The sequence below is a fragment of the Ambystoma mexicanum genome, chromosome 6q (genome assembly GCF_040938575.1).
Source record: "Ambystoma mexicanum isolate Mex_15411 chromosome 6q, UKY_AmexF1_1, whole genome shotgun sequence".
NCBI classification, from domain to species: Eukaryota; Metazoa; Chordata; class Amphibia; order Caudata; family Ambystomatidae; genus Ambystoma; species Ambystoma mexicanum.
Window position 1 is genome coordinate 1,267,366,348 of NC_090937.1, and position 19,722 is coordinate 1,267,386,069.

A 19,722-nucleotide genomic window follows, 5' to 3' on the forward strand; every position below is an offset into this window, starting at 1 on the left:
ACTTAATTCTAGACATATTAATTAAGTAGCCAATCATATGAGTGAAACCAGCATTTTGGGGACAGAGGAACAGGAGAGACACAGAAATTATCCTGAAACCAAATTGTAAACAAACTCACCAGCTCAGGAAGGAAATCATCAGGAATACAAGCAGCCTGAGCACATCGCTGCAACATTGCCATTAGAGACTGCAAATAAATCTGTGCTGGAAAAGTGGGAGAGGCTTAGAGGATTTTAAAGATTTTCACCCTGTGGAAAAGCCAGGTCATGATTGGCCAATGGTGGAGCCAATGGAAGGGGGGAACACACAGAGTTTAATGGGAGTGAATTAAAGGCAGAGTGTGGATTTCAGGGGGAGGTCAGGAGGAGTGAAGAGGGACCGAGAGACAAGGTGAAGGACGGACCTGGAGCGGAGTGCTGAAGCGTTGGTGGCAGAGTTGGAAAAGACTCCAGGTGAGGTATTTATGAGGAGGAGTGGTACCGGGTGTGTGCAATGTAGTGTGAGAGTGTGTGTAAAAGGTGATTGAGGGAGAGCGAAAGAAAGATAGAGAGGGAGAAGTGTAGGAGGATTGGAGAGAGAGTTAAAGAGTGGGAGGGACTGAGTGTGGTAGGAGGTTGTGTGGAGTGAGTACATTGCAGTAGTGGGAGTAGTAGTGAGGTGGAAGTGAAGTAAGAGGGTGTGAAGGTTGTTGCAAGTGATATTCAGAAAGAGTGTGGTAAAGGTAGGATAGAGAGGTGAAGACAGGTCTTGTGTGCAGAAGAGAAAAGAGGAGAATGGCATGGAGAGTGGAGAGTGATAACAAGAGGTGAGTATGGTGGAGAGAGGAGAGTTGAAAGAGGAGAAGAGAGTAGATCAGAGAGTATATTAGAAGAGAGAGGAGTGGATAAGGATGAAGCGAGAGCGAAGAAGAGTAGAGCCGAGAGAGAGATAGTGTGTGAGAGGGAAGACAACTAGAGGGTGTAATACAGGTCAGGAGAAGCAGTAGTAAGTTCAGCGGAAGTAGCGACTGATTGTGGGACTGAACCAGAGCATCTGAAATTGCCAAATTACCCATCAAGCCATTTTGACAACCCTGGGGAGTGTTAGGCTAGGGCATCCTTAAAGAATCATCAGAGGGAGCCAGCTAGATAATGCTTTTGTTTTAGGCCCTTAGTAACAGTTATCACTAGATATTAAGTTACCAATCTCTAGTTACAAACCTGTGAATAGGAAGTCCTGGGCTGGGAAGGTGGAAGCCCATGCGAGGATGATAGAGGGACACCTCATAGTGTACGCACTTCTACCCCAGCACTAGTGCATAACACTGAACAATCTGCTTGAATTTAGATTCAACGCTCGGCTTCTGTTAAAATATAACAATCTGCACTGATTAAATTCTTTAAAAGAATACAAACCCTTTACCTATCTTATAGACTCTCCAAATTCTTAAGGCTGTCTGTGACAATTTGTAATTAGCCAGATATTCTAAAAACATGACAAACATTTGGGGTGAAAGTGGACCTCATTACCTACTGGTCCTCTTCATGCCTGCCCTGAACATTTCTCTATGAAGCATCAATTCTGCACCAGTACCCAGATAAACACTCTCAATTGGCATGGTGCTTAGTTTTTTAGTTGCCCATGTGGAAGCTGATGCTATCAAATTGAGATCAGAATGAATAGTGAAGGGGCTGGAAATGTCATTCTATGCATCACATCCTATAAAAGGTCCAGCTCATCAGGTACATAGCTATTTCAGCATCTAACAGCAACATGGCAGCTGATCTCTATAGGTTCTTTATGTAATGAAGACCTCTTCCAGATAGTGAGTATGTGTGACCAATTGGCTATCTGGTATAAAACTAGTTTTCTTTCTTTCCTTATGAAATCTGATTTTCTCTTTTTTTTTTTTTTGAGGGTATGTCTGTGAGGCACAGCTCACTGCTCGTGTACTTTGTAGATCCCACCGGACACAGAAACAAGTCCCCTTCTCTAGGAGTTCAACAGGAACAGAAGACAGGCTTCATGACTTGGGGTTTCACAGAATATACTCAGAATATCCCTAGCACAGATCACCAGTGGAGGCGAACAGCAGCCGCAAACCCCCATCCACAACCTCAGCCTCCCTCACTCATGCTGGGATTACAGGCGCGCACCACCACACCACACCACACAAATCTGATTTTACCCTTCTGCTCTTTCTGTAGTTCGGGGACAAACTCATGTTATTGACCTGGAATGGATGCAGAGCCACTTCACTTATCCAAGATTAGCGTTGTGCCAAAATCAATTGAGGATCTGCAGGCATCCCAGTCGTGGACCAATCATGGCCCACAGTGGTCCTAGTCATTCAGGCACTCCAGACATCCTGACACCAGTAGTGTGGATTAGGACCAGACAGTGCCAAACTCGCTTCCTGGGCACACACACGTGACATGTAGAAGCCTGCGAAAGAGATCGGATTTGGCGGGAGGCTGTATGCCCAAATGAGGAAAACCCAGGTTACTTGACCTGGGATAAGATAAGGGACAAAATGGCCATGGGACAGAACAAAAGACTTAGTAGCTCTGCCATTTCGGACCTGGCCACAGTCTTGAACCAAACACAGTAAACGCGATGTGATTCAGTAAAAAGAAGTAAAACACTTATAAAAATTAACTGCTGCCACCAGCTCATCCCAGGTACACCTGTACAACTGCCAAAAAATCCTTTAAGTGTGTCTAGGGCCATAAAACAAAAAGGACCCCTATGCATGGTACTTGAAGGTACATTGTGGACTGTTAAAAATTTACCAAGGAATGGCAACATGCTCAAAGACCAAGGGAACCATAGTTTCCCAATACTGACAGTCTAAAGGATGTGTCAGTTTCCCCATAACAAGTGAGCAAAAGCCCAGGTGAGCGCAGGTGAAGGCTGTGCTCCACTGGCAAAAAGTCAGGATAGATAGCCACACAAAGCAAATAAAATCGGGGGGTCCACAAATGGAGGGATAATTAGACATTGATGAAATATTTCCTAACACTCGCCCATCCCAGACCAAGGACAGAGGGAACTAATCCACCCCTGGGTGGGCCTCATCTTCAGGTCAGTTAAACATTCTGGACAACCCGTCAGCATTGCTATGTTGGACACCTGGCCTGTGCTCAATGGTGAAGTCAAACCCCTGCAGGCTTATGGGCCACCTGAGCAACTTTGGAATCTCTTCCTTCATGTTCATTAGTCACTTTAAGGGCTTACGGTCAGTTTGCACAGTGAATTGGGTTCCGTAGAGGAAGGGCCTTAGCTTCCTTGGGCCCACAGGATAGAGAAACATTCTTTCTCCACAGTGAACCACCTGAGCTCTCTTTCCTTATGCTGGAGACTAATTAATCCAGTCGGTGTTCCTTGCCTTTCTCATCCATCGGTGATAGAACAGCACCTATCCCAGTGTCAGAGGCATCTGTCTGCACTATAAAAGCATGTTTTTCGTCAGGGGCCCTGAGGACAGGGCCTGCCACAGGGAGTCTTTTAAGGCATTGAAAGCCTTCTCACATTCTTCAGACCAAGAGACCTTCTTAGACTCTATGGAATGGTGAGAGCAGTCTGAGGGGCAGCTATGGTGCCATAGTCTGCCATAAGGTTTCCATAGTACCCAGTGAGACCTAAGAAAACTCTCACTTGGGTTTGAGTAGTGGGGATAGGCCAGTCTTGTACTGCTTGTACTTTTCTGGGTAGAGGCTGAATCCTCCTTCCACCTACTTCATATCCAAGTTAGACCACAGATCCTTGACCAATCTGGCACTTGATCTCCTTTATGGTTAAGTGGGCCTTCTGAAGAGCCTGTAACACAATTCTAAGGTGCTCCACATGTTCCTCCCAGTTGGCACTGAAGACTGCTATATCATCCAGATATGCTATAATTATTTAGAACATGTTTAACAAGCCTCTGAAAAGTGACAGGTGCATTTTTCAACCCATTACCCTGAATTGGTAAAGCCCTTTGGGAGTTCAGAATGCTGTCTTCTCCTTGGCATGTTCTGATTGGGCTATTTGCCAATGCCTACAGTGAGGTCAAATGTGCTGAGGTACCTGGAGGCACCCAAGTTATCCACCAGCTCATCAGTTCTAGTTAGGGGGTGAGCATCTTTCCTGGCGCCAGCATTCAGAGCCCTGTAATCCACACAGAACCTGAGTTCTGAAGTACCAGCGTTTGGCACTAATACCACAGGACTGGACCATGGTTTACTGGAAGTCTCAATCACCCCAAGATCCAAGATCTTGTTGACCTCAGCCTTGATTTAAGATCTCACCTTATCCGACATTCTGTATCCCCTACATTTAGTAGGTACACTATCCCCAGTGTCTATATCATGTTTTCACTAAGGTGTCAAGCCTGGAGTCAGTAAGAACAAGGAGGAGAACTGCCTCAGCAAAGTTCTTACTTTCCCTTGTTGGTCAGAAGTCAGGTGAGGGGCCATTTGGACACCCTTAATGGAGCCATCTGAAGGGACATTCTGGAATAGGTCAGGGAGAAATTCTGATTCTTTCTCTTCCATATATGATGCCAGTAGCAGTGATGCTATATCAACCCTCGGGATAAAAGGCTTCAGCCTATTCACGTGGAACACTTTGGGGGCCTGTGTGGGCCATATAAGTTCCACCAAAGAGTTGACCTCACCCAGCTGCTTTACAACCGAATAAGGGCCTGACCATTTATCCTGTAGGGCTCAAGGCCTTAAAGGGTTCATGATCAGGACCTCTTGGCCCCGGGTGAATTGAACAATGTTTGACCAATGCTTGACCAGCCTTCAACTTGTCACTGGTCTGAGCCCTCGGGAGGACCATTCTCCTCTTTAGCTCCAGCAATTAGTCCACTACATTGGTAGTTACAGGAGGAGTGGGGATCTCCGATCCTTCCTTGACTATGGCCAGTGGTACCCTAACAGAGTGACCAAAAAAGAAGCTCAAAGGGGCTGAAACCAACACCCTCTTGAGGTACCTCTCTATAAGCAAAGAGTAAGCGTGGTAACAGGAGATCCCATTTTCCCTTTTGTGGATCTTCCAGAGCTCCAATCATGCTCTTGAGAGTTCTAGTAAACCTCTCAACTACGCCATTTGTTTGTAGATGATAAGCAGATGAAAACTGACCCCACACTCCTTCGACATGGCTTGCATATACTTAGACATAAAGTTGCTGTCTCTGTCAGACACAACTTCTTTAGGGAAGCCAACCAACTTGTAAATATGCCAAGTAAAGCTTTAGCAACTTACTTGGCAGTCACTATCTTCAATGGGATGGCTTCAGGATATCTGGTAGCATGGTCGATCTGCACAAGATAAACCTATTTCCACAGGATGTCTGTGGGTAAAGGGGACCAACAATGTTGATCCCTACACTCTCAAAGAGCACTCCCAAAACAGGGAGTGGCACTAATGGACAGGGGACATTTTTTCCTCAAAGAGGGTAGTGTTGCAAGTGGGTACAAAAGACACGCCCCCATTTAGTATATTGAGCTGTCCACCAATGAGAGTTTTTCTAGAAATGTTGATAACTATATTCTCACACTCTATTTGTTTTTTTGCCTTGGCGGCCTTTTTTCCTCTCCTGGTTTTCCTCTTAGGCCTAAAAAAGGACCACATTTTGATGTAGTTAACAGAGTTTCTACCCCTATTCTAGCCACTAACACACTGCCAGAGGCAGCCGTGGGGATATTTGTGTTGCCAGTCTGTCTTGTGCTTTCGGATGCAATCGGTTCTCCCACACTGCTCTTACTTCTGCTGTCAGATTTAGGTGAACCCAGATGTGGAAAGCGTGTCCTGTTCTGGTTTTTGTGGGCGTAAAACTCTTGCCACATGTACACTATATCATTCAAGTAATCAAACGTATCACATTTGAAGTTGTTAGTTTTCTTTGTTCAATATCTGATTTATAGGATGCAAGATTAGCGTTGACCTCTTCTAGAAATAATGTTAATTCCTGCTCAGATATAAATGCAGATAGCTTGGTCTTTAGAGATGTAATGTCAGTGTCAATAGTGATCAAGGATTTGGATAACTCTTCAATCGTTAGCAAGATCAAATCCCATGAACGCTTGTTCAAGATTTGATCCCACTTAATCACAAAGTCCTTACTGTCTTTACAGAGAGTCAGTCTTAAATAGACTCTAAGTACCGTTGGGATCTTTTGAGATTTATAATATTCCACCAAGTTGGTGGCGTAAAGTGTCTGTGAAATTTCACGTCTGTCGAGTTTTTCCAGTCTAAAGAGAAGTTTATTATGTTCCTCTTGACTGTCAATAGATTTGCCAGTATCCCTAATCAGGGAAAAAATGCAATTGGCCTTCTCTGCACTGAATGCAAGAGTGGTGGCGTGTTTCCCTGTTAAATCGTTAATCCTCGAAAATGACATTATGCAAATTGGGTGCTACTAAGTTGATGTGCCACACTGGCCAAGAAAAAAGACTACAAACAGAGGAAACATTTGTGCACCCCTATTTAAACAAAGTGTAAGTATACGTTTACAAAATGTCAAGGAGTTCTGGGTGCAGGGGAGGAACTGTGACCCTGACACAAAGTCACAAGAGAAACTGAGAACAAGTGAGGTCCATAGATAGGACCCTGCTGTCCCCTGCACACTTTACAATGCTGAAAAATCAGCCAATTCTTAGAAATGAAATTTCACAATGGTATGAAAAAGAATAACACAAGTAGATACACAACACAGTAATATAACAAAATATAATTCTTTAATCACATCAATGTCTTCAATAAAATAGGCAGTCCGAAGGGAGCTGGCGCATTTCGGGGTAAAGACCCCTTCTTCAAGAGCAATTCAGACTAGAAAAAACACAACAAAAACAACCTTGTAAGGTCTCTGCATCACATTATAATCAAGTAGATATACTCATATCTGGCCTAAAGGCCTGTGACAGTTTTGATGCTATTCCACATAACGTTCATGTTCCATGAGCGAATAACAATAATGACAACTAAGAGCCAACTGGATGTGACAGGGTGGTGAAGCAGAGAAAACAAGTAGATAAAGCAATATCCATTGCACTTGAAAAATGGTCACCCATGTGAAGCATGCTGAAGCCTTACATATAGTGAATGGTCAAAAATATCAAACAAGCCAAAAACATAAAAGGCCTACCTGGCCGATAATAAATCCAATTCAAAGGATGAAATAAGAAATAATATACCCATGAACTGAGTTCTATAAGCAATCGAGACAAAGAATAAGACAAAAAGAATCATCAGGGAGTCTAATATCAAAACTACCTCCACAACAAGGATGTCAAAGGGCAGTGAGCTACTGACCTGGTCTAATCCACAATAGTCCATATAGAAGTAAAATGACAGGACACAGTGTAGTTCCCAGGCCAACTTGAATCCGGCAGAAGTGGGCAGGATTCATCAAACGTATAAAGCTCTGAAAGAGGCATAGACACAACCTATTAGTCAATGTAAGCTGCAATATAAGCCTCAATGGTGCATAACAGTATATTGCACACTCTCTCTCGTGAGATTGGTGAAACCTAAACATAAAGCCTATGGGCATACCCGATAACTGAAAATTCACTGAATTCCTCAAACAACACGAAACCGTGGTGTGTACTACACTCTAGGCATTGATCTCGGGAGGTTCCATCAACATGAAAAGGCATGAACATGCGTGTGCAAAAACATGGAATTCTGTGGAAAAACACAGAATAATGTTGAGTTGAAGAAAAGGGATCCTATTTATCAAAAAAAGTCATAACCCCATTTATCAAAAAAGTCATTACCACTCACAGCTTCAAACTGTAAGTCTTAAGTATACTCACCTTATGAACACTGCAGGTGAAAGCCCATTCAAAATGAAGGAGATCTGCATATACTATTGCACAATTGCTCTATAGGTCGAACAGCAGCACGTTGCTACCCACAGAAGTGAATCACAAACTGTTGCTGAGATAGAAGTGCACTAACCACAAGCTGAGAAAAGCACTCAGCCATCTTAGAATGGGAACACCTCGAGGATAGAAGTAAAGATAGAATGTGGACTCATCCACTTGTAAGGCCATGCATGAGGCCCTACACAAGCTAAATGGCACCACGGGTCACCAAGAAAAATAAAATAGATCAGGGTTGCAAGCACATAAAATGTAATGAAAAGTACCAAGTAAGCTACAACAAATGAAAAATGTAAGATAAAGGTACCTCCTTATGATAATCAGAGGGTCAACATTCAATTGGCTCATCAGTGTATCTATACATATCGATGTGCAGCAGTACCTCTAATCACATCATGAAATATGTACTACTGAGATATCAAAATAATGCATGAAGGCAGGTTATACAGAATGGCCATCCCATGGATTTCTTTCAGTATACAAAATAACATGTATTGGCAAATTTTCAATCCAAGCCAGGGAGACGAAAGTTAAAATTAACATAACGAAATATGTATAGTGGAAATGTGCATCATGAGGTTCTACATCAAGGCAACCCCATGTATAATGAGCCAAAAGAGGCCTGCATAACTTTTTGCATGCTAATTGACCAGGTGCAATTCACAGAAAGATAATGTATATTGCTAACTAATATATATATTTAGCAACTTTGTCATAGACAGTTACAAAAAACAATTCAAAGAAAACTCTTCAATAAGCCCTCTTGGTTTAACTGTATCCAGAAGATGTATCTAAAACATCTCTCTGTGGAGCAGGAGTGAGTAGTAATTACCCCCCTAATCGGACATTTAACAACCACCAGTAACAGGAACTTCATTTGGGCGACAGAGTGTTGGTACTCTTGAAAGTGTCTTGCCACATGGTAGGGTTTTCTCTTATGTTAACTATGCTTTTCACAGGTTAAGAAATGTATTAATCCCTGTAAAGCTTTGAGACACTTTGTACACAGCGCACCATACCCAAATCCAGGTATAATTTGACCCTGCGAAACGCAGCACAATCTGATTTAAATATATTTCTACAGAGTTTCATTTACAGGCACACTTTGCCTTTAGTGACACAGCTTGTTAACAGGGTTCCCTAAAATACTTTAAAATGCTGTGTGGAATATAATTCATTTTTGGGACCGTTACTTAAATACTCTGTTGTTATTGTACTCACTTTTGGTTTGTCTTTCAATGGCCTAGGACTGGCAGGGGTATCAGCAGCTGAAGGCAATTCTGTCAGGCAAGCTCATCCTTTTAGTCTGTCCACCTTGTCCCAAATCCCACTCAAGGAATGTGGTTCTGTCTTGGCAAAGGCTTCTGCATTCAGTTGTCTCTGCAGAATGTTTTCTCAAAGATAATATCCATAAGCTCCTTTCAGTCGGATTCCCAATTCATTGTTCTCCTATTGTGCAAGCTCTCATACTTTACTGCTTTCCCAAAAGCACCCACTTCCTATTTGTTTGACTTTTAATACTCAGCAAACTCCACATATGCAGCATCATTAACACACCAATATTGGATGCAAAGTGCTTGTGATATGTTTGCTTTACTTAAACCCAGTCAAATCCTCCTGTTTGCTGCAATTGTTCAAATATATTCTAAAATGCTATCAGGAGATGTATTTAGCTGGGAGTTAGCCCTCCCCTCAGGAATGATGATTATATTGGACTGAAATATGTTTTTCCCTTATGCTTTATTGTACTCACCTGTACCATGTATAGATCTATATATTCAGAATCGCTAAACAATTCAGAATTCAGAGACATCATTCATGTTTCTGATGCTGCAGGAATTACAGAATTGATCAAATATCTGAATGTATTAATTCATACATTTTAATATCTCCTTCATATGTCCATATGATTGGGGCTTCTATGCTGATTTCTAATCTAGTCTCAGTTTTTTTTTTAAACCAAAAGGTTCACAAATTGGAGACAATCATGTATTTCCTTATTTGTTGCTTTAAAAAAAAAAACTTTTCCAATTTTGCACATTACATGTTTTGTTAGAGTTCTTGTATGAACAGTGAACCTCTGCTGAGACAGATATCCTGTGAAGCAAAGGGATGCTTTTAATTTACTGCTTTCATGAAGCAGAAACATAAGGGACTAGGTGTTATTGATCTGCCAGGTCAGGCATCAGGTTCTAATCGAGGCATCAGCTATTTGAAGTTGCACGCACTGGCTCATGAGATCTGAACCTATTGACATTGCTCTCCTCTTAAAAATACAAGTCCACCCAATTGAGCTGAATCCAATACGTAGCTAGCATTTAGTTATATTTTCTTTGTATTTTAAAAACAAGACATTTGTCCTGGGTGAATACAACTTTCTCTATCAATCCGTTTAATGGCTTAGTCACAGTGATGGATAATAAGGTCTGTTTTATAGAAAGCTGATCTCTGCATAGCAACCTTTTCAAAGTTCAAACTAAGTTGACCAATACAAGGTTACATGTGCCATTGTCATTGGTAATGACAATTTAACAAAATATAGGCTTTTCAACATTTTTCCCTAAAATCATCATGTAACTTATAATACTCATTCAGTCCACCATTCTCTAGCAGAATACTAAAATATGAATACAGAGTTTTCTATATTCTTCATGCAACAGGGCTGCGTAAAGGGAGAAACTCTTTTGCATTAGCTAATTGAATTTTTCAAATAGAACAAAAAATAAATGTATATGATAATTCAATGCAAAGCTATTCTAATACACATTGTTTAATGAAAAGTGATGCATTTAGTAAAGTAATTGCAACACTATGCTAAAACACAATCACCTGTCTCTCTTCTAATTGTTATAGGATCTTTTTTATGAAATGGCATATTTGGTCTGTTTTATTGTAATCTGTGAACCATAGAAGCAGCCAACATTATTTGCCTCTCATAACCCCTTTGCACATTTATAGGGCCTCATTCCGAGGCTGGCACAAAGGGACAAAGGGATTACGGGCACCAGTAAGGACACTGGTGCCGGTAATCCCTTTGCGCCCTATTCCGAGGTCCCTTTGCGGGTCCCGCTGAGGCCACCAGGTTTTACCAGGCGGCCTTAGCGGGAGCCGCAAAGGGTCCAAGGAGCAAATAACGGTACCGCAAATTGCGGTACCGTTATTCGCACCTTCCCCATTCTCATTGAGCCCTATAGAGGCTCAAATGGGAATGGGGAATGGTATTTTCAATGGGGACTTACCGGTCCCGCAAAGGTCTGAATAGACTGCTAAATCCCCATTGAATGAGGGCGGACTCAGTACCGTTATTGGAGGCAGCCATGGTGCTATTAGCGCCATGGCAACCTCCAATCTCGGAATGAGGTCCATACTCTGGTAAAAAAAATGTCCTGCTCTAAAACATGTATTTATATGTGTTCATCCTAGCCAATTCACAAATATTGTAACCAATTGATCCCTTGAAACTTTTTTCAGTATAATCCCATTATGCCAGCATTAATCCCTCCATTTCTCCTTCTTCAGCTGTTGTTTTCCTCTCTAATGCTCCTCATTAAGTCACTTAAAAAGAGTGCTAGACCACCCTATCATCTGCTGTACCTACATTTATGGCAAATAATGTAGGAATGGGAATTTATTAAACTTTTGAGGTCACTATTGTTGCTCAATATATACAACATATCCTCCACTAGTGTTTTCTAACCAGTGTCCGAAGAACACCTGTGATGTTTAGGCTTATTGTTGAGTGGTCTGTTAAAGGAACTGGATGGGGGTTAGGCCTTGTACAGCATACTTCCTGGATGATTAAAAAATAGTCTGATATGGCACTGCAATGATGTCTTCATCTTGTAAAAGTCGACCTTCGAGAACACATGCATCTTGCGTGCCCGGTATAAGGATCAGGCAACAGGTTTTCAAATGTTATCCAACCATCTGAGTGTACGATATACAACCGAATTGGCCTTGGGATGAAACGCGCGTCGGCTGTGTAGCGATTTACCATGTCAAAAATGATAATTCATTTCTACAATGATGTTTTCTTTGGTGCTAATCAACCAAAAATAAATAACCAAATTAATGACTAAGACTTGACTGGACCATATAATTGATTAATTCACCAGCGACCACTGGACCATCATACCCGACCAGCGCCCAACTGATCCAGAGTTTGTCATCCCCATAAATCTTCTAAACAAATGGGAACCCCGGAGTTGGTTCCCCGACAAACCAGGATCCAGGCTGCTGGTCTGATTCAGAAACAAGAAAAGAGGAGGTGCGCAGGAGAAAGGGAGTCCCGCCACGAATAACTCCACCTTTGCTAAAACTTATTTAATGTTGGGCTGGACAACACATGTTTGAAAGATTATTCCTTATGCTCACTTGTCCTTAGCACATTGCAAAGAGTTCTAATCCATTTCCACGGTAATGCCTCAAACCAGTAACCAAGACAGGGATGCTTGCCTAGGAGCTTGTGCCTGCCATGTGTATATCATCTTTGAAGCTGGGGCATGATTCTAACCAAGTTAAATTGATGTGCCCACAAAGAGTAGCACTGATAAGGAGCATATTTTCCCACGAAACTGAGCCATACAAATTCACTACCTGTGGCAGCTGCCTGGCTGCAGACATAATTCCTTCCAGCAGAATAGCTTTAGATTATTGCAGGGAAATAACATTTACATAAAATAATGTTGTCTTTTTCCCGCATGTCAGTTACCAACCGTAGACTCCTTTTGCATGAGAATAATTTATTTGCAGTCTCACTTAGAAACATATCCTTTAAATTAGCAAAACAACACTGCATGCAAGGTGCTACTTTCTGATGTGGAAAGCACTTGAGTCTATTATTATTTTCTAAACATTCACATCCTTCACGCTGTGGCTGTCATATTCTCGGTGTTGTCATACATATCGCTATGCCTCTGCTTTGAATTTGCTAAGATATACGTCTGATATCCATTTGTATAATTGGAAACCCAGGTGTGTCAGAGTAAACAAATGCACACAATTCACAAAAGCACGTTCAAATTGTCCATCCCATGCTTTACCACTGGGCATCGACGTGCTCCACAGTGCACTTTCCCGTCATAAAGTGGTATAGGATATGTTGGCAGGAATTGTTTCCATGGCATGCAGGAGGTGTGGTAGGCTTGATGTGTACAGCATAGGTGAAAGCCATGGCATTTGGCGAAGTAGCTGACCAGACCTCTGCGCACTAGGTCTGTCAAGCCACTGTGCATGGTGCAAGGCTGCATGTGAGATCCTGCATCTGAAAGTTGTTTAGAATATGCCCCTCGTCAGATGTCTTTACACTACGTAGGCTGCCGATTTTTTACATAACTAAATGAATGAGATATTTTAATCAATGTTCTGGAATCACCAATAGCAAATGATAATCCCCAGATTTTTTTTCTCAGTGAAGGCCTCAAGTAGTGCTCATTAATTCCCTCGCTGGGTCTTGCTGGATGCATTCTTAGGCTTTTAGCTTAAGAATACTTAAGGCCAATCTGTCACATGATACCAGTGTAGCACCATCACTGTAAGCACACATGGCTTTATCAGCATCCAGTAAACATGTGTTCTCCCAAAGGTGTACATCGTCTCTAACAACTTCACCATGTCAATTACAGGTTCACAGGACTCCAGAAACTCTCTATTTCTTTTAGTTAGATATGCGAACCCAGCCACAGGACAAACTGTAAAATTTTGTGTTAAATGCATCCAATTACCACTGTGTTATAACTTAGTACATAGAGTTCAAAATAGACGCAGAGACCCTTTTGAAAAAGCTACACAGCACCATTAGATTTGATCTGCTTTTAAATACTGTCTGGTGTCAGCATGTGACAGCTGATTAACTACATCAAAATCATTGCACTGTTTTAAACTGTGCACTACGTGTTTCTCATTGCTGATATGACCAGATAGAAACGAACTGCACCCAACACTTTCTGTAGGGTCCAGAAAGACAGAAACCCAGGCATCTCTTAACCACTCCTGTCTTCTCACAAAATGTTACAGTTTGTCCTTTGGCTGGGTTCGCATATCTAACTAAAAGAAATAGGGGGTCATCACGAACTGGACGCAAAGGGGTACCGGGCACCGAGACCGGTGCCGGTAATCCCTTTGCGCCCTATTCCAAGGTCCCTTTGCGGATCCCTCCCTTAAAGCCTGGTTTTACCAGGCGTTATGGATGGGACCTGCAAACGGATACCGGGGTCAATAACGGTACCGCAATTTCTGGTACCGTTATTGACGCCTTCCCCCTTCCCATTGAGCCCTATGTGGGCTCAAATGGGAATGGGGAATGGCTTTTCAAATGGGGACTTAACGGTCCTGCAATGGTCGGAATAGACCTGTAAATCCCCATATCACCAAGTCGGTGGCGGTACCTGTATTGGTGCTAGTCATGGCGCTAATAGCGCCATGACTAGCACCAACCTCGGAATGAGGGCCATAGAGAGTTTTTGGAGTCCTGTGAACCTGTAATTGGCATGGTGAAGTTGTTAGGGAAGATTTACACCTTTTGGAGAACACATGTTTACTGGAAGCTGATAAAGCCATGAGCACTACTTTTGGCTTTCACTGAGAAATAAATCTCTGGATTATCATTTGCAGCTGTTAGGGAGGCAAAAGCAAAGACTCAAAGGCAAAATGGCAAAGAGGTTGGTCAATGGCTGGTCGCCCCAAGGGTGTTCAGATAAGACGTCACATGATCACCTGATGACCTAGCCAGACATTGTTTTTTTGTTTTTTTTTAATTTACTTGTGTTTAATCCATAAGATTTTTACAAGGTCTTAGAAAAGGAAGAGGAGCTCGGTGTACATCGAAGAAAAAGTCAAGAGTAAGGGAACATTCACAAAAGACATTCTTCTGACGAGTTTAGTCAGGATTTTATCTTTTTTAAAGCAATTTCCAACAACTCCGCCGTCGCTATAGTCCATATTGTTTTTCCCCTGCAATCAAGCGGTTCCAGCATACTTCCTCTTCAATGATGGAGGAACCTACAAAGAGAGGCGCCAGATAAGCAACTCTCTCCTGTCACATTTGTGGGCACGCCATCTGGAGGTGTCGTAAGGTTTCTGGTTGATTAAAGGCCTCACATAATCTGCATTCATTGGAGTTGGTAGACAGTCTAATGGCTAATAGCAGATTCAAGCGCGCTCTCATAAAGGTTTTCCTCAACAATTTGTCAGGAAATTTGGCACAGTATTTCAGAGGGACCTTCACTTTGTTGAATGTCGTTGGGAGATGCTTTAGCAGTTTGTTGGATTCTGCTTTCTCGATTGTTGCAATCCAGTCTTGGTTTTCCATTTTGGATTTCACTCTTTGCGGATTTATTATTTTCAAATCTTCTTCGGTGCAGGCTATGTCGCTCAATTTGCTTTTTTGGGCTGTCGCCCATGCGTTGAGCGCTTTACAGTGTCCGCCTTTGATTTCTTCAGCGATCAGCTGCTATACTGGCAAGCTGTCTGGTACTTCTAGAGGGGTAAATGAAAGTGGCACGAGTGGTCTCTTTGGTAGGGAGAAGACATCTGAGCTGCGTTTGAATCCAATCTCCAATGCCTTTTGGAGTTGGCCTTTTTCAAATGTATTTGATTGAGTTTATTTTCATGCATGTAAACAAAGATAGAAAGTATGTTACTTGCAACTTGGAATGCAAGTGGAAAGGTGTTGCCCAGCATAGGTACAAACCCAACAGGGTGCTTTTTACACTCTTTTTTTACACTCTTCATGAAATGCCTATTTTGTGTTTTACTACCTACTAATAATTAGTTGTGTTTTACAAAAGCCTGAAAGCATTCACCTCAATTGTTTATTTATTAGCTTTGGTTACTTGTAATTAATTTAAATTTTCTTGCTTTTTTAATCAAACCCAGTATGGGGCAACACTTAACTCACAAACAATAGAAACAGAGGGAGAACCAGACTTGCTTGGAGTGCCAATGTGCCTTGTGTACAGTAGTACAAAGCAATGTGGTTGTTACTTGGCCAAGTGCATGCTTGCATATGATTCTTCATATGTACAGCTTTGATTGTGAAGTGTTCCGTAATGAAGGGTGCCGGTACGGGACTGGCTGATTACGAGGGTCCCTTTGCGGGACTCGGAGCAGACGTCTGGTAAAACCAGACGTCCTTTCCGGGTCCCGCGACGGGAAGAAGGAGTAATAACGGGCCATTTGTAATGTGCCCGTTAATACCTTCCTCCCCATTCCCATTGAGCCCTAAGGGGGCTCAAATGGGAATGGGGAATGGTTTCTTAAAGGAGTAATTACCGGTTCCTCCATTGTTGGAATTACCCGGTTATTCCTCATTGAAGGAACCCGGTAATGGAGCCCGGTTTGGATGCAGCCATGGTGCTAAGAGCACCATGGCTGCCTCCAAACTCGTAATGAGGCCCAGTGTCTTTCACGTCTTTTGGAATTGGTATATTTTTGTATGTATTTTGGTGATTTTGTTTTCCCCTCTGCAACCTGTATAAAATAACAACCAGGACAAATACAGAAGAAAAAAAACACAGGTAGACTGTTTGCTGCTTGAAATATGACATCACACTTTATTATAATTGAAGCCACAAATACCCTCAAGTCATGAATGACCAAGGGAATAGCCCTTTTATCTTGTGTGAGTTTCTGTGGGCGTGAGGATCCTGCTGAAATTGGAGATGGTAAACTCCTGCAGGGCTCCTGATACCACCTTAGTCTAGCCTTCTTTCAAGGCGTTTGCACCATTTCACATGGATGATGGATGATTTCTGTGTGCCTAGGATGGAAATAGCCCCTGACAAAGCACCTGACAAATAGCCCCTGATAAAGGCACCAAGGGTTGATGGCTATACGTAAACTGGTACTCAATGACAGAATTTTACACACCTTTTGTACCCCCTCTCCTCCTCCCATGGGACCCCATTTTCGAAATGACAACACAGTTTTTCTTTGTGCATTGCAATTCATGAGGTATTTCACCTGCTCTACCGCCCATATTTGCAATGGCTAAATGCAAAGCCCATAGATCAGCGACAAACGAAAAGAGATTTTTGGTGCAGCATATTTCCTTATGGAAATCCAGAAATGGCTGGTCACTCTCAGGATTTCTGTTACTTGACTTGCTACTACCACGCCTGTGGGAAGTATACCCACAGAAGAAAAGAATTGAGCGTGAAGTCAGTTAAGTATTGTACAGCACTGTGTACCGTAGGCGGTGCAGGTGCTGTAAGGTACTGTAGGGAGTGGGGTGTTCATACATTCCAACCCTACTTTCATAGGATGATAGACTCATAGGGGGTCATTACGAGTTTGGAGGTAGCCATGGTGCTATTTGCGCCATGGCTGCCTCCAAACTCGTGTCCGGGTCTGGGTTATTTGAATGAGGACTTACCGGGTCATTCCAACCTTGGAGAACCCGGTAAGTCCCCATTCAAAATACCCATCCCCATTCCAGCCCCCATAGGGACCCGTTATTAGCTCCCTAGTCCCCTTGCGGGACCTGCAAAGGACGTCTGGTCCGACCAGCCGTTCTGAGCGGGTCCCGCGAGGGAACCTCGTAATACGGCGGTAAGAGTTTAACGGCACCGGCATCCTTACCGGTACTGTTAACCCCTTACCGCCGTACCCGTAATGACCCCCATAGGTTCAGAATTTGTAACCCAAAACGTTGCTGATTATCACAGGCTTTTCATTAATGTTTTCTTTCTCCACCTTGGTGTGTCTGGACTAGATAGGCTGTTGCTGCTTCTTTGCACCTATTATGTGAGTTTCCCATCTTAAGGAAATGATAACAGCCACAGTGCCTATCCAGCCATCCAGTCTGGCACACTAGCACTGCTACTATACAGTGATGTTAACGTTTGATTGTGTTCCACTTCAGTCATCTGTGCAAGATAAAACATGGGCTACTGCAACAAGATGAGAAGACTGTATGGCAGCTAAAATCGATCGTGTTGCCAGATCAAGGAACCAAGGACAGCTTGCCAGGCTCTGGCCTGGAAGTGAAGGACAGAAAGGTCAATTACTGGATTTTTCTGAATATCTCTTTGTTGGTGCGTCAGGAGAGAAGGTGCATCAGGGTCACATTCAAGATGAGATACTCTATTGTTTCTATCCATGCTTTATTCTGGCCACTTAGGCTTATGTTTGGGTGGTAAGCAGGATACTATTCAGACTCCTTTGGCATCCCCTTCTATTCCTTATGTTAGAGTGGTAATTGATCTTATTGTAAACCTGTAAACATCATTCTTACTCAGTATGGGGGTCAATCTGGGTGTTGTTCGACACAGCAACAGACCTGGAACTGTTCCTTCATCACCCTTCTGATGCTCCTCAATACATTCAAGTTCAAATGTATAATCAGGGACCCCCTCTTCCCTACCAGAATGTTCAAAGTGGCTCAGTTGTGGTGTCCTCTGCGGATGAGATGTCGCAAATGCCTCCTATTATTTGACAGCTTGACGAACATCTGCTGCATACTAAGTGCTGTGTGTCAGGATAGCAAAGGCACATATCGGGTCCACTGAGTAGTTCTGACTGCTTACCAACCTCACAGCCATCTGGAGGGCTTGGGCTATCCCTGGGTAGGGCCCTCCCAATCTATAATGTAGTTTAACACTTGTGTCTCTAGTTTGAAGCCACCCAACTGTTTGGCTTTTGTAAACAAAATTCAAATACTGTAAAAAGAGAGAGAAAGAGAGAGAGATATAGAGATACACAAAGAGAGATATACAGATAGAGAGACATACATAGAAAGACATTCACAGTGAAAGTGAAAAAGGTGGGGGATAGAAAGAAGGATAGAGCATGGGAGAGAGAAACAGGTTGAGCAAGGGAGACATGGAGAGAGGGAGTCAGAGAGAGAAAGACATTGATAAAGCCTTGCAGGTGGACATCGAAATCCTTAACATGTGTAGTGTCATTAATGTCCTCCTTCTGTAGATAGGTGAGGGCCAATTCTAGTGGTATTCTGTTAAATAAGAAAGCATTGAGAGACAGAAAAAGAGAGAGAGAGACATCCACAGATATGGAGAGAGACACGAGAGATATAGACATAGAGAGAGGAGAGGAAGCCCTATAGAGAGAGAGAGAGAGTGTAAAAGAGAGAGAAAGAGAAAGAGAGAGAGAGAGATAGATATATATATATATATATATACAGAGAGAGAGAGAGAGAGAGAGATAGAGAGAGAGATCTAAGGGTCTGATTGTTGTCAGTTAGTTAATCAACATGAGAAGTTATGATTGCTTAGATGGTAGTTTTGAAGAATGTGGATGTTGGGTGTGTGGTGGGTTCTGTGTGCATGGTTAAAGGTGGCATTGGAAGTGGATTGATGCACCTGATGTTAGTCTACCTAGACAGTGGTGTGCGGTAAGAAGTACATCCGATAATAGAAAATATTACAACATAACAAACACAGAATTTACACTGAACACATTGGAGTAAGTTAGTAAGTTAAAGAAGAAAGGGAAAGCGTTTAGCAAGATAGAGAGAGAGAAAAATAAATACATACTGTAGAGGAGCAGCTGTATGCCACTGCAGGGAACCCCGCCCCCCTACCTCTGACCTCTCATATGTTAGAAACCTGAGATTGTGCCGTGTTTGACACCAGCATTTGTGCCAATACCGCAACATATGTTTGAAAGAAGATACCCATTGAGGCAACCCTATCGAATGTATACCTGAAGGGACAACAATTTGAGGGAGGAACTCCCGGAAGGAATATAATAAAGAACAAAGGAAGAAGCCTGTGACGTCATAAGAGAGTATGAACGGCGTCTCAGGATACTGCCCGAAGAGGATGTTTGGATCCTACAGAAACGAATGACGGAGTTAAGAATCAAGTGAACTTTTAAATACGAAAAAGTAGACTACATGGGCACGAAGTG